General features: G+C 42.0%; 1 protein-coding gene and 1 long non-coding RNA gene across 3 annotated transcripts in view; one reads left to right on the plus strand and one right to left on the minus strand.

Moving 5' to 3' along the window:
- FGGY (FGGY carbohydrate kinase domain containing) overlaps positions 1 to 15,878 on the minus strand; it is a 520,049-nt gene that overhangs the window by 480,356 nt on the left and 23,815 nt on the right. The window lies entirely within an intron of this gene.
- LOC116567096 overlaps positions 6,550 to 15,878 on the plus strand; it is a 42,601-nt gene continuing 33,272 nt past the window's right edge. For both annotated transcript variants that reach the window (XR_004276100.1, XR_004276101.1), the window contains exons 1-2: positions 6,550 to 6,687; positions 6,997 to 7,110. This is a non-coding gene — a long non-coding RNA (uncharacterized LOC116567096). The remainder of the gene's footprint in view (positions 6,688 to 6,996; positions 7,111 to 15,878) is intronic.

Consider the following 15,878-nt stretch of genomic DNA (forward strand, 5'->3'; position numbering starts at 1 on the left):
AGGCTCACTGGCCCTTCAAAAAAAAAAATGGCTGTTGTGGACATATGGTTTTAGAAGCTTTTTAAAAAGCCTTGTGGGCTTATTTTTAGAGCAAACCTTAACCTTGTAAAACTTCTTAAAGGAGCTACGGAGAGCCCAATCACCAGAACCTCCTTCAAGCCCTAGGAAGGTACTCCCTGAGATTTCCAGTATAGGCCTTCCTTGTGCTTGATGTGTGTCAGGCACCAGCTGAGCCTCAGATAGGCTGCCCCTTGAGAAGGTGTGTCTTGGGAACTAGAAGACCCAAGACTTGGGTCACAGGTAAGTTACTCATGGAGGCAGAGTTTGCTTGCCCATGAGTGGAATCATAAATGCACAAAATCTCAAAGAGTCTCCTAAAGGAAGAGAACCTTAAAAGTCATGCAGTCAACCCCAGTCTGATGCTAGAACCTCCCTTAAAGCATGCTTACAAAAAGGTGGTTCCACTTCTGCTTGTACATCTCCAGCTATAAGAAGATCACTGGGCATTCTTTCATTCATTCCATCAACACATTTGCAATTGAGTATATATTATGTCCTTGGTAGTGCAAAGCTCTGGGGTTATATTTGTGAATAAAAAATCAGACACAGTCTCAATGTAGATTGAACATCAGTGGGAAAGGCAGACATGGGTCAAATGATCACATTAACACATAATAACAAATACAAAGATACTATTAAAAAATTCAAGGATTTATCAAAGCTTCTGACTGGACCTGCTCTGGTCAAAGATGTGGGGGCAGGTTTGGTGAAGAAGTGATCTTTGACCACGCTCTGAAGGATGAGTGAATATTGGCAAGGCAACAGAAGATAAGGGAGGGCATGGAGGGCTGAAGGAATATTTCTGCAGAGGCCTTCAGGCAGGAGGAAACATAGCATTTTAGTGGGAATGGAAGCCCAGGTGTATAACATCAAAGGGAAAGACCTGGTTTGAGTCTGGGGGCATGTAGCATATAGGGCATGCATGACCTTGCTGCCACGTTGAGGATTTTTATCTTTATCCTGAGACATATTGGAAACCTCTGACTCCTTTTAAACAGAGGCTAGGCAACTCACACCAGAGCCGCAAATTTGTTCTCAAGGTGTTAAGTGTGGTGGTCTTAAAACATGTCCATAATTCTCCTCCCTTCAAACGTCAGAGCCTAATTTCCCTCCCTTGAATGTAGGTCTGTCTCAGTCTAATTGAAAAAATGTGGTAGAAGTGATTCTATGGGACCTTAGAGGCTAGGATATCTTCCCTGGCACTCCTTCCCTTAGGTGGCTTGTTTTGGAGGAAGTCAGGCGTGATGCTGTGAGAATACTCAACCAGCTAATGGAGAGGCCCACAAGGAGAAGAAACAAGGCCTTGCTTTCTACAACCAGCACCAGATTGCCTACTTGGCAATTGGAAGTGGCTCTTCCAGCCCCGGTTGAACCTGTGGATAACTCTAGCCTCAGCTGGTATCTTGACTGTAGCTCTCAACAAACCCTGGGCCAGAATCATCCAGCTAAGCTGTTCTTGAATTCTTGACTCACAGAAACTATAAGACAATAAATGCTTATTGTTGCTTCAAATGATTGACTTTGGGTGATTTGGTAAGCAGCAATAGACACCTGGTTCAGTGAGATACCTCAGAGGAGGAGGAGGAAAGCAAGAACTTTGGGGTCGGAGAGACTTGGATTTGAAATCTGACTCTTCAGCTTCCTGGTTTTTGGACTAGAGGTGTGTTCTTTATCTCCTGGAGCTCCCATTTTTTCATCTGTAATGAGAGATGATACCCAAAGAACCCCCAGGAAATAGTACTGTGTGGCCATTCTCAGTTTCCTTGCCTTCCCCCACTTCATATCCAATTGAGACATGCCATTCTCAAAGTTGAGATTAAAAAAAGGCTGTAGAATGTGGGTATCTTGATTCCCCTTAGAAAGAGAGGGCTTGAAAAATGTTTGTCTGAGGCTGCCTTATGCCCTGTTCCATTCATCCAGTCTACATCTTTTCAAGCCTACTCCCCACTTGGGCTTATGAGTTTTATGAGACCATTTCTTGCTATGTAAACAGAATTGCCTTTTATTTATTTATTTATTTAAAAGTTACCTCTTCATAGTTGCATGTTTTATTTTCTTCATTTGCATTTCAGTAAGGAAATAGATTTATGATGAGTTTTCTAATGAAAGAGATTCACCAAATCAACTACTGTGTGTCATATACATTGTGAGGATATTTTTAGTTAATTCTCTAAGCACAACTCTGGGGTATCCCTTATTTGTGCCATTTTACAGATGAAGAAACAGGTATAAAAGCCAGAAGTATTACTTTGCCATCAAGTATTATGTGATCTTGACCAGTTATTCAACTTCTCTTGTATCTAAGTTTCCTCATCTGCAAAATGGGGTAATAGAATAGAACTCATGCAAAACCAGGTTGATATGAATATTAAAGGAATTAGTATGTATAAAATACTTAGAAAACGGTTGGATATTTTAGGATATATTCCCAAATAGCTCCTATCATTATTTTTCTTATTTTTAAACCAATATTTCAAAAAGTCAGAACAAAACTTCTGTCTAAGCCATTTTGCTCCATCCGTGTTATCTCCCGTCTGATATAATAGTCCTTTCCATTTTTATGGCATTTTAAAAAATAATCATTTTGTTCTTGCAATAATTCAGTGACTTAACATCACTATCTTGATTTTTCAGCCAAAGTTAAACTCAGGTTCAAAATGGTGAATGGGAATTTTTCAACATTGCTTTGGTTGCAAGCAACAGAAACCAAATGGATCTGGCTTCAGCTAAAGAAAGAAATTTCATTTTCAGATACAGGGTGATTTAGGGAACCAAGCTCATGAGCAAGCCTTGGGGAAAATCTCCAAGAATGATAGAAACTGGGGAGAAGAGGGCTACCCTGAACCTGAGAAATGGTGCTTCTCCTTCTCTCCCCTTTTCTCCACTTGGCTGTTGGGCTGCCTCTGTCTTTCCTCTCTGAGTCTGGCTTTCTCAGCTGCTCAGTGCAAATGGTTTGTGTGTGGCAGCCTCCCATAGCGTCCAAGCCCACAAGTTATCATGCCAACCATAGAAGAGATTGACCTTATCCTTCTCTCTGTTCAGATTCCCCTTTACTCCAGATGGGACCCTGACTGAAACAGCTTTGACTCAGGGGCCTTTCCCCAGTCTGGTCAAATGCAGCTCAGGGGTGGGGTTACAGTGTACAGAGTGGGGCCAGTTGCTGCTAGCCACTCACTCCTGTAGATTCCTGTAGGAAGGTCATGAGGAAGTGAAAAACACTCCAGAGGGAACCCAGAACATGAAGTGAGTTTCCTGCCATTTTATATACTGGAATGACTGAGGCAAGACTCCCCTCCAGATCTTCCTTTCCTATGAGGTGAACACTTGTCCTATAAGGCTTCAGCTACATTCCTTTAGGAGACCAGCACCTCCTGGGATTCAGGTCGGGGAGGATTTGGGCACTGCTCTAATTGTGGTCAACCCAGCTCCAGAACTGTTTTATCTTGCAACTGAAACGTAGCCCTCATTAAACAACTCCTCCCCCTTCCCCCCTTCCCCCAGCCCCTGACAACCACTGTTCTAATCTCTGTCTCCTTGAATTAGACTACTTGGGATAATTCATATCAATGGGATCATACCATATTTATCTTTTGTTGACGGGCTTATTTCATTAGCACAGTATCCTCAAGGTTCATCTATGCAGTAGCATATATCAGAAGGTCTTTCCTTTTGATGGGCTGGACAACATCCCATTGTATTGTATGTACCACATGTTATTTATCCATTCATCTGTCCATGACTACTTGGACTGCTTCTGCCTCTTTGGCATTGTAAATGGTGCTGCTATGAACATGGGTGTGAGGAATTGTCTTTTTTCGACATAGAGGACAGAAGGAAGATCCTGAGAACATAGTGTGAAAACAACAGAAGGGATGTCATTCCTGCTCTGTATGAAAAAGTGAGGGGAGTTTTGCTCCTGGTAGAAATGGGGATAGAAGAGAGGAAAGGCACCAGTGACCCAGAGTCACGGGTGAACTGGAAAACACCTGGGGAGAGGGGCCAGGGAAGAACTCCCACTGCTCTGTGGTCTATCACTCAGTAGAAAGTGGTTTCAGTGGTTGTGTTGTCCCATTCCCACTATGTAGCGAATTTGGGAACATTTCCTACACACATATACACAAATGCTCTGTGTGAGTTGCTTTTTGGTATAAACTGAAGAAGGAATTAAGTCTTCCATCTGGTCTGATGTGAAGCAGACTGAAACAGGAGCACAGGAGGGCAAAGTCAGCCATACACCGTCCTATGTGGGGGAAGCAGATGTTCCAGGGGTGCCCCTGAGAGAGTGAGCTCGCTGGTAATTAATGGACAATTTGGGAAGAGATTTTGACTTCCATGGAACATACCTAGGAGTTGTGAAGCAATCTTACCTAGATCAGTGCTTCTTAAGCTTTAATTTGCCTGAGAATTGCTTCAGGGACTTGATGAGGTAAAGTATTTGATTCAGTCTGCAGTATGGCCTGGGATTCTGCATTTCAGACAAGCTCAAGCTCATAGCTGTTGGTGATACTGGTGGTCTGTGGACCACACTTTGAATCAGAGGGTTTCAGATCTCAAAGGGGTATAAAATTCCTAATAGTGTCATAGTGCCTGTCTGTCTCTCTCTCCATCTCTATTTGCCTGTCTTTCTTTTCATGCATATACCATCTCCTGGTGTTCCTGGGAAAACATGGCTCTCCTGTCCTCTTAGGGTGAAGCTGTGACAGAGAAATCCATAAAGGAGCTATTGCTCTCTTGCTAGCTTTCATCTCAGTCCTTGTTCTATCCCCACCCAGGGAGTGTGGAGGTCATGCCAGGGGACGCTCAGTGGTCCATTCTGCATGCTTTGGCCAGGGTATTAGAACAACAGTTTTCAGGGGGGGAACCAAAGGCTCTTTCTCAGTGGTTGGCCTCAGAACTCCTCTCTCAGAAAGATGGAGAGAGGCAGAAAAAAAAAAAAGTTTTAAGTGGTATTTTTCTTGAGAAAGGTCATTCTGGGGAGCCAAGCATTAATTGAGTACTTGATTGTGAGAGGGTTGTGTGGTAAACTCCCTTGTTTTCCACAGATGTTGAAGGACTCTGAGCCAGAGTTCAGGAAAAATGTTTTCCCGCATATCCACCCCTGCCCCAGAGGCTGTGATGAAGTTGGCAAAGGACCTTCAGGTCAAGTGGGGCTCCAGCAACCTCACAGAAACATAAGAATTCACAGAATCTGAAGGGGAAACAGTGGCTAGGGAGCATCTAACATGAAAAGAAAAGAGGAAGAGAGGTACCCCACTTCTACCCTAGCAGAGCCCTGTACCAGGACCTTCAGTTAATACAGGTGATGAAAGAAACCCTCCACTGCTTTCTTGTCTGGGCAGGTGTTTCTTTTGCTGGGGTTTGCTTCCTGCCTCAGACACAGCGCATCTCACTCAGGAGCACTCACTGTGGAAGAACTGTCTTCACTTTGAGCTGAAATCTGCCTTTCTGAAAACATCCAAGTTCAGGACTTCTGTGCTAATGCTGCCCTTCAAAACTACAGGAAGTGAGAAACTATCATGTCTCTGCAGTGCATCCCACAGTTAAAGCATATCCCGGCACACCCATGGGCCCATCTGATCCTCAGAGCTGTCTGAAAGAAAGCAGGGGGGCAAGTGGAAGCATTGCTCACAGTAGAGGTTGAGAGCACAGGTTCTAGAGTCTGGCTGCCTGGCTTCACCACCTCGCCTCTCATGGTTGTGTATTTTTGGACAAACCCCTTGACCACTCTTATCCTGGGTTTCCTCTTCTGTAAAATGGGCATAATGATATTACGTACTGGAGAGGGTTGTGGTAAGGACTAAATTAAAGTGCTCAACCTTTGGTTTATAGAACTTCCCTTCTGCCACTGAGGAGAGAGAGGAGAAAAAGATGGAGGTCAAGTGATTTGCCCAAGGCCAGAAAATGGTGGCACCAGATCTAGAACTCAGATACCCTGATGCTAACTCTAATACTTTTTCCATTACAATCAACATTTTGCATTCGTAAGCCCATCAGAGATGGAAATTCTCCAGTGAACCTCACATTGGCAGGAGCTGTGTATACAATAGGAAGATAAATAGTTCTAGAGAGTTTGGCCTGCTCGGGACAGTTTATAGCTTCTCTCATCCTTCCTTGTTTGTTCTCTCTTGTCTGCTCTGTATCACCCCAGATGGGAAACTTAATCACTTCCTCAGTTTCCACAAAAAAAAAAAAAAAAAAAAAGTCTCATCTGATCTTCCCAATACTTTGAGTTGGTCACTGGTGCTCTTAATAGTATAGCTGATGAAACTCCAAAAGATTAAGTAACTTGCCTGGTAGTCATATAACCATTAACTGGGGTCTCAGCTAGCTCCTTCCTCTATACCTCTCTGCCTGCAAGCTTGCAGGCAGCAACTAACACCCTGGGGGCCTTAAACAGATTCTTTTAGGATGTCACAATAGGTGCAAGGGGTTAAGCAGGCCTTTTGTCTAGCCCCTCCAGAAATAAGCCTCATTCACCAGGGTGGGGAGGACACCCAAAGGAATGCGAGGGCAAGAGTGGGGAGTCCAATTAAACAGGCAGAGCAGGTTTCCAGAGCGTTTGGGATGGCAGTGAATGAATGGTCCTGGGAGGTTATCAGGTGAGGAATTCCAGCTGCTTTCCAGAGGGTAAGTCCGCATCACTATGAATCTGTAGAATCCAGCCACCTGAGTGTCCAGGCAAGCTAGAGAATCCACAGCACGTAGTTAAAAGTAGGTGGGAGTGTCCCACTGGGATCAAATGTCAAGGGTTTACAGATAGGATGAGGCCCCAGGGAAATAGCTGGAGAGGTGGAGTATCCTAGCAGTCAGGAGGGAATTCTTGAGGCCATACTGCCTGGGCTCTCATTGGCCAGTTAAACCCTCTGTGTCTCAAGTTCCTCATCTAGGATCCTAATAGAGCTCAAGCACAGATTTTTTTTTTTTTTTCAATCACAGATTCGATGTGAAGATTAGATAAAGAAGGAGAAAAGCAGACCCCTACATCTGTGAACTGACCTCAGAATGAAAGCAGGGCTTTGGTGGTGTTAGTTGCTGGCCTAGCATTTGCAGGTAGGCTGTGGTGTTTCTCTTGCTAAACATAAATAATCTCATAAGTAAGACACCCCCTCACCCAAAGGTAGCCTTTTTTTCCAAGCACATACAAAAACAATCACTGTGCGAACCACAAAAATACTAAAAGTCCCCCCTCCCAGCTAGTATGAGTGATGTTACCACTTTACTAATTACTTCTTTAGCTTTCTATTATTCCCTCTTTCTGGTTAAGATTCATTGAGATATCCAATCAAAATTATACAGAGTAAGCCCTGCCTCCTTCAAACCCTCCCCAAAATCACCTGGCACTGACTTTCATCCTATAGGTCCCTTTTAACATCCTCTACGGCAACACTCCATGGTTCCTTTGGATGTGTGGTCTCCCTCCTTGCAATGAGTCAAGCAACCCAGTGTTCCATTATAGATGTGTTCCTGGTGGTCTTTGGCTGGAGGGCATGGACACAAATTAATAAATGGAAGCATGTAGAAAGCACCATGTCAGTGATGCCATCATAATTACTGGTTAGATTGCCAAGGAAGCCTCAGGGACAAGGAGATCTAAGAGGGAAAGCTACAGGACAGAGGCCAAGGAGAATAGTAGATTTACAGCCAGGAGGCTTCAATTTAAGTGCCAACCTACCACTGAAAATAGTAAATAATTCTTCATTGCATACGTCAAAAGTACCAGACACAGAATGCATTTTTGATGTAGAGGGTCTCAGTTATTTATTAGGACACTACGGGCAAGTTCCTTAACCTTTCTGAGCCTCAGTTTCTCCATCTGTACAAAATGGAAAAAACAAAACTATTTCTTGGTTTGCTGTAAGGTTCCAACAAGAACATAAATGCGCTGTAGGCCACTAATTTTATTAAAATGTTACTTGGATGGGCATAGTCTAGGTGATAGGCATAAGGCAGTCCTATAATTCCAATTTGAACCAAAGTTGGCAAAAATGCTCAGAAAGTTAAGTTGATTTAAAGTAAGTTTGCTGAAATCCCTGTATTATTATACCTTCTTATAGATGAGGACTACACTTGAACTCCTAATTTTGTTGTTCTAGAAGAATGGTGAAAAGACCTCTCTAAGGAATCCCTTCCTCGGCCTCGTTTCCATGTAGTTCCTTGTCCAGCAAGACCAGGAATGATGAAAAGCATTTGGCTCTGTGTCACTTATTAACATGAGCAAGACACTTATTGAAGACCTGGATTCTCGAAATGGGAATAAAATCAACACCTACCTTATATATTTGTGGTGAGGATCCAATAAAAAGTGTCCATGTTACTGTGTTATAAGCTACAAAGGGGACACTATTAGTCCCTCTGAGGCTGCATCCCATAGAGTAGTCTCTCGCACGGGGACCCAGCTGTCTGCTTTCCAAGGGCCAAGCTAATAGCCATTGATCAAGGTGTTTGCTCATGTGTCTCCATGAATTACCACTTCCTGTAAAACTATCTGCATGAGGGAGGGTGTGGGGAGCCCCCACAATGGGCTATGTGAAACAGGTTTCTCTCTTCCCTAACAATCCAAAGGAAAGCATCAGGGAGATGAGTACTGGTCAATTCACCCCTTGGGTCTCTGAGTAAGAGAGGCTCTATCTGTACTGAGTAAATCTCTGGACGAAAATAAGAGCGAACTTATTCAGATGCTTGAATCACCCAAAGCCAAAAATCAAATATTTGGAACCATCCCAGTGAATCTTCATATTTTTGGTTTCCTCCTAGATCTTGGCACTAAGGAGACAGAATCTTAGCCACACAACCCACTACATGAACACTCACATACACCCAAACACATATAGACATTGTGTGTGTTTATACAAACCTATATACAAATGCAATATAGATTTACACTTGCACAGATCTTAGTTTTGTACTAGAGGAACATAAGTGTTACCTAGTTACCTGCCTCTTTTCAGTGGGATCACAGCATTGTTGAAAAAAGTAAATACTTAGAAGCCAGAGGTCTAGGTTTAAATGCAGCCTACGTCATCGATACACATTGAAACTCTGCGTGAGATACTCTATTTTCTTGACTTCTGGTCCACATTGATAAAATGAATATTACACGATCTGTCTCAAAAAATTATTTTGAACTTAAATAAAATGCCATACTTATTTGTCACACTCATGTTGCAGGTTTAGTTGGTACATAATCAATATTAACTGTTATTTTTTATGAGGCAAATGAGCGCCAGCACTAGTTAATGGCAGGACAGGAATTTTCCATCCTCTGCCTTAATATGAAGAATAATCCTTCCTAAGCTTGTACTGCTCTCAGCCTTACTTACTTCAAAAAAGAGAAGTTGTTAAGATAATTTTTCAAAATTAATTGTTTATGGAAGTGTAACATAGATACAGAAAAGTGCATGAGGGCGCCTGAGTGGCTCCGTTGGTTAAGCAACTGTCTGCAGCTCAGGTTATGATCCTAGAGTCCTGGAATCAAGTCCTGTATCCGGCTCCCTGCTCAGCGGAGAGACTGCTTCTCCCTCTGATCCTCCCCCCATCTCATGTAAATAAATGAGATAAATAAATAAATAAATAAATAAATTTTTTAACCGTGATGCCAGTAATTTGTGAGGAGTCCTGTATTTTGCATTTGGATGACTTTTCAGTATGCTTGCACCTTTTGATTTGACCTAAGGAAGCACTAATAGGTTTTGAATGTTGTCTGTGTGTTTGAGAGACCTGAAGTCATTAAGATAAGATCTAATATCAAAAATTAGAAGCCAAGTAACTTGTACAGAAGGAATACAAGAAAACTCTGGGTGGTTTGGTAAGCAAAATTAGGGTGGGTACATATGCTAGATTTTCTGAGTAAGAGAGGCTCTCTCAAATAAATAAGTAAAATCTTAAAAAAGAAAAAAGAAAAGTGCATGAATCATAAGCATATAGCTCACTCATTTTTCCAAAAGGAATCGTGCTCATGTCATCGGCACTCAGATGGAGAACCAGAACATTACCAGCACCCCAGATGCTCCTTCATTACCCTGTCTGAGAATAACTACTATCTTACATTATAGATTAATTTTATCTTTTTATACTTTATAGAAGTAGGATCACATACAGATAGTCTTACATCTGGCTTTGTTTTACTCTATGGAAAGATTGAGACATTCCTCCATATTGTTGCATGTAGTTGTGGCTTTGGTCAAATCACTCTCTGCCATACTGCGTTTTGGTGAATATACTACAGTCTATTGATCTATGCTACTCTCAATGGACATTTGGGTGGTTTCTGGGTTTTGGCTATTTTCAATAATGCTGCTACAAACATTCTTGCATGTGTCTTTGGTGAATGCATTTCTGTTGAGTACATAAGGGTGACTGGAATTTCTCGGTGTTTAGATTTGTACATGTTCACTTTTTCTAGATCTGTCATGAAGAAGATAGTGGAAGTATTTCTTATTTTTTAACTAAGATTTATTTATTTATGAGAGAGAGCACACGTGTTGGGGGTAAACGGAGAGGGAGAGAGAGTCTCAAGCAGAATTTGAGCTGAGCACGGAACTTGACATGGGGTTCGATTTCATGACCCTGAGATCATGACGGGAGCCAAAACCAAGAGTCGGACACTCAACTGATTGATTTAATTTGTGGAACCCTGAGAGACTTTGAGGCTTTTAATCTCCCTTATTGGGCCTGTATATCCTGGAATCCAGGGATATACTCTCATTCTTTGGGAAGAAAGAATCAATAGCTTCTGGATAACCCAAGGTATTAGGTATCTATTGTTATGCAACACATCCTCTCCAAACACAGAGGCCTAAAACAGAAGTACCTATTAACTATCTCTCACGGTTTTTGTAGGTGAGGAATTGGGGCATACCTTGGCTGGTGGTTCAAACTTAAAGTCTCCAATGTGATTGAATCAGATGTTGGTCTGAGCTAGAGTCTAAGGGTTTACTGGGGCTAGAGGATCCCCTCTCAGATGGTTGTCTCCTAGAACTGGCAAATTGGAGTTGGCTGTTGGTAGAAAGCCCCAGTGTTTCCCCATATGAGTCTATCCACAAGGCTGCCCTAGCGTCCTGACAACAGGGTAGCTGGCCCCCTCCAGTGTGAGCAATCCAAGAGCCCAAGGTAGAAGCAGCAGTGTGTTTTATGACCTCACCTTGGATGTTACACTGTCACTTTCTCAATATTTTATGGATCATCCAAGTCATTCTTGTTCAATAGGAGAAGGCTTTGCATAAGGGTATGAGTGTCAGAAAGTGAGGATAATTAGGGACCATGTTAGAGGCTTGCCACCACACCACACCACACCATTAAGCCCTTCTTGCCGCCAGATAAAGACTTTTCTATGATAACTGGATCCCCAAGTGATTAGCACAGGGAGCAGGTAAATTTTGATGGACAAGGAAAGAAAGAGAAAATACACAGAATAAGTAAGTCTAGGGAGAAAGGCAGGCCTGGATATAGTAACCATGAGGCAGTTCGTTGTAACATTTTGAGTATCTGAGTAGGAATAAAGGAACATGTGCTTGGGGCAGGGGTTTGGAAGATTATATGCAGGGGGCTAGAGAAAAATATTCCTTTGTTTACTAATTAGATCATGTTTTTGGACCATGAAGACTAAACTCTGGTATTGTTTGCCTGAAAGTAATAGCCCAAATTGAATATTCTCAGATTTTCTCTACAGTTTATTCAATTTGTCATCCACCCTTATTAAGCATCTGGCAAATGCCAGGTCTATTCTAGAGGGAGACAGGGGATGCAGAAATGATCAAATACAAAACCTGACATAGGGAATGGAGGAGAGAGAACTAATATTTATTATGCACCTACTGTGTTCCTGTACTTCACATTTATTGTTTTAATAATTCTCATAACTACTTCAGATACTGGGCATCATGGTTCCCACTTGGAAAATGAATAAAGAGACCTAAGAGTTCATTTCTTTACTCAGAGTTGGAGGTGAAAAGTGGCAAAGCTGAGTGCTCTGCAGATAACAATGGTACAAAGTAGAAAGAGATTAAATGCAAAAAAAAAAAAAAAAAAAAAAAAGGTCTGCCTGCAGTGCAATGGCAGCTCTAGAGAAGAGAGTGAGTTCTTTGGCCTGGGGAGGTAAGAGAAGGCTTTATGGAAGAATTAGCATTTCAGCTGGATCTTGATACATGGGTAGGAGATAATAGAAAAATGTCATATGCCAGGAGTAAGAATATCAAAAACAAAGGCATGAAAGCAGGAATACATATTAGTAATGATCATGCACACAGAGACAGATGATGTGGCTAGAGAAACAGGCATGAAGGAAAGAGATGGCTGATAGAGCTGAGCAAAATGAGCTCAGGCCACACAGAGATAGAGACAGATACCAGACCTAGCTATTCTGTAATGTGACAGGAAGCCAGGGAAGGCTAGAAATTCACTGTACACCTGAGTGGGAACTCCTTTCAGACTTCTTGAATAACACCTTCCTCAAGGTTATTATTAATTCAGTTATGATTGTACCTTCATGCCCAGCAACAATAACAGAAAGACTGACAAACTATATAAGATTATTCAAATTACTGAATAGGAATGAGAAATGCCATTGATCAGTAACAAGGGTAATAAATGTACTGATGGTGAAGTGTGCTGCTAGTTAAAGACAGAAGAAAAACGATGGGGAAAGTCAGCAGGCCCAGGGCTATTGATTCCCAGAAAAAAATCCAAGAATCTCAGAGTGGGGAGTGACCTGGAGGATGTTTCCTCTAATTTTGCAGTTTACATTAGAGAAAACTGAGGTCAGAGAGTAGGAATGACTTATTCTTCTAGAGCAGAGCTCCTTCTAAGACACCTCAGCCTTTTGAGAAGAACAGAGTACAATCCTTGATACGAAGAAGGCCATGAGTACGGAGGGTGCTACGAAAATCATTAGTTATAAAACATGTCTGTTAGAGTTGAGTTGTGTTTTCTCCAAATTCATCATTTGAGATCCTAACTTCCAATACCTAAGAACATGGTCTTATTTGGAAAGAAATTTGGTTGAGATAAAATTAAAAGAAGGCCATATTGGAGTAGAGTGGGCCCCAAATCCAGTATGACTGGTGTCCTTATTAAAAGGGGAAATTTGTACACAGGGAGTATGCCATGTGAACATGAAGGCAGAGCAGTGTGTCTACAAGACAAGGAATACGGTTGCCAACAAACCACTAGAAGCTAAGAGGGAGGCATGGAACAGTCTCCATTTCTGCCCTCAGAAAGAACCAGTCCTGGGACACCTTGATCATATACTTCTAGTCCCCAGACATTCCTATTGTTTAAGCTACCTAGTGTGTGGTACTTTTTATAACAGTCCTAGAAAAGGAATACAATTGCTAAAAGAAAGAAGGTTATACGAAGCCATGGGAAGTAGGCGGTGTGAGGAAGGAACAGTGGATTAATGGGATAATAAAGTCATTCATTAATCTATTCAAGTGCTGTGTGTGCCTGAGGCACCTCACTTGGCCCTGGAGCTGATATATGAAGTGAAATATAATTTTCCTGCTTTTGAAAAGTTCAAAGTGTGGTCTAGTTAGGCTCACAACAGAAGTAAATGTTATGGGGACCCAAAGGAATGAGATAGGCAAAGGTCTGGATGCAGGAAGTAACATCTGAGCCAAGTTTTGAAGGATGAATGTGTTTGCTTCCTGGTTGTTAAATGGAGCTGATCATTTCTGCCACTGGAAAGAGCTTCCTAAAATCTCCATCCTGGTTCACAGAGCCATCAAAGAGACAAAATCACAGACTTGCTAAGTTTCTTCAGTTCAGCATTTCAGACAAACAGCCTCAACAACTGAGGCCAGTTATCTCAATTTCCTGCCCTAGTTGGCCTGCCATTCATAGAAAAAAAACAGGAACAAAGATGCTGACCTCTAGCTGCTCAGCCCAAGTCCCCTTGGAGTTTCAGGCTCGTGTAAGAACTGGCTTCAGAAACTCACCCCAGTGGGGGGTGGGAGGAGGAGTCTTCCTATTCTGGCTGCAGAGACCTCTCTGCAGGGCTGAAAAGTCATATTTTGTTATTTATGTATAAAAACAACAACAAAAATAGCCTCTTCTTTCCAAATATTCCATGTATACGAAGCCAAGCCTTCAGTAGGTCATCGCTATGATATTCTGAAAGACTATGCTTCCAGGCCCTGGAAAATGAGCCAGGTCTGCTGGCCTTGGTCTTACGATGTCTTGGCTGTCTCCTATTAAGGACCCCCAGGCTCCCAAATTTGAGCTCTCAGCAGCCACTGCTCTGAGTAATGCTGGTAAGAAACAGAGCAAAGAACAGAGCCAACTGCAGCTGGAGCCACATCTGCCTCTGTGGAATGATGTCAAGTGTGTTAGGAGGAAGGCAAGGGGTGTCTCTTAACTCTAATTGCTTCCCTGCTGGTCAGTCATGTTCCCTGAAAGTCCATGAAGATTATGGACAGATTACAGGTCACCTGGGTGGCTCAGTGGGTTAAGCCTCTGCCTTCAGCTCAGGTCATGATCTCAGGGTCCTGGGATCAAGCCCCCCATCAGGCTCTCTGCTCAGCAAGAAGCCTGTTTCCCCCTCTCTCTCTCTGCCTGCCTCTCTGCCTACTTGTGATCTCTCTCTCTGTGTCAAATAAATAAATAAATAAAATCTTAAAAAATAAAAAAATTATGGACCTATTCCTTTAGGTTTATGAGCGAGAACAATGGGACATGACAGGGTCTGCATACAAATCAGCAGTCTTTGCTTGGTTGGTTACATTGGAAAATCTTAAAGCAGAGCAAGTATGGTCAGTTGCCCCAGGACCTAGGTTTTCCCTAGAGTACTACATCAAGTCTCATTCAGTGGTTGTTACCTGCCTGGCCCCTTTAAGCACTTTTGGTAACCTCTGCTCAACTCATCCACACATATGGTTTTGACCATCACCTGGGTAGAAATATTTTAAAACTTTCACCTCCAGTTTCATACCTTTTTCTTCATGCTTTTGAATCTTCTAACTGCCTGTCCCTACACACCTGATCTTCAACTAATTCATCATCTTTTCTCACAAAACTATCCTTCTTCAGGGTTTTCTTTGTCCTACTTCCCAAATCAGAAAAATGGAAAACATCCTTGACCCTTCCCTTCCTAATATATTAAATCAATAACGTAAGATTTACTAATATCACTTCCCAAAAGTTTCTTTTAATTGTTCTTCCTCCCATGCTTTCTGATAATTCTCTAATTCAGGACTATATCATCTTTCCCTTAAACTACTAGAACAGCTTCTAAGAGGGTCTCCTTATTCTCATCTTCCCCCTTCCCCATTCTCTACTTAACAGCTGAAGTATCTTTAAAAATTATAAATCTTCACTCAAAAGTCTACTCTTGTAAGGAAGCTGCTTTAACATAATAAGGACCATATATGAAAAACCTACAACCAACATGGTATTCAGTGGTGCAAAACTGAAATGAAAGCTTTCCCTCTGTGATCAGGACAAACATGCCTGCTTTAGCCTGCTTTCTATTCAGCATAATAGTGAAAGTCCTAACCAGAGTAATTGGGCAAGAAAAAGAAAAAAAAGGCATCCAAATTGGAAAGGCAGATGTAAAATTGTCTCTGTTCCCAGATGACATAATTTTATAGGGAGAAAATCCTAAAGATTCTACAATAATCCCCTATTATAGCTAGTAAATGACTCAGCTAAGTTGCAGAATACAAAATCGACATGCAAAAAATCAGTTGCATTTCTATACATTAACAATGAACAATCTGAACAGAAAATTAAGGTAACACCATCAAAATGGATGAAATACTTAGGAGTAAATTTAATCACGCCTGCTAAAGAATTGCACACTGAAAACTGCAAAATACTCGTGAAAG

Source organism: Mustela erminea, chromosome 10 (genome assembly GCF_009829155.1).
Source record: "Mustela erminea isolate mMusErm1 chromosome 10, mMusErm1.Pri, whole genome shotgun sequence".
NCBI classification, from domain to species: Eukaryota; Metazoa; Chordata; class Mammalia; order Carnivora; family Mustelidae; genus Mustela; species Mustela erminea.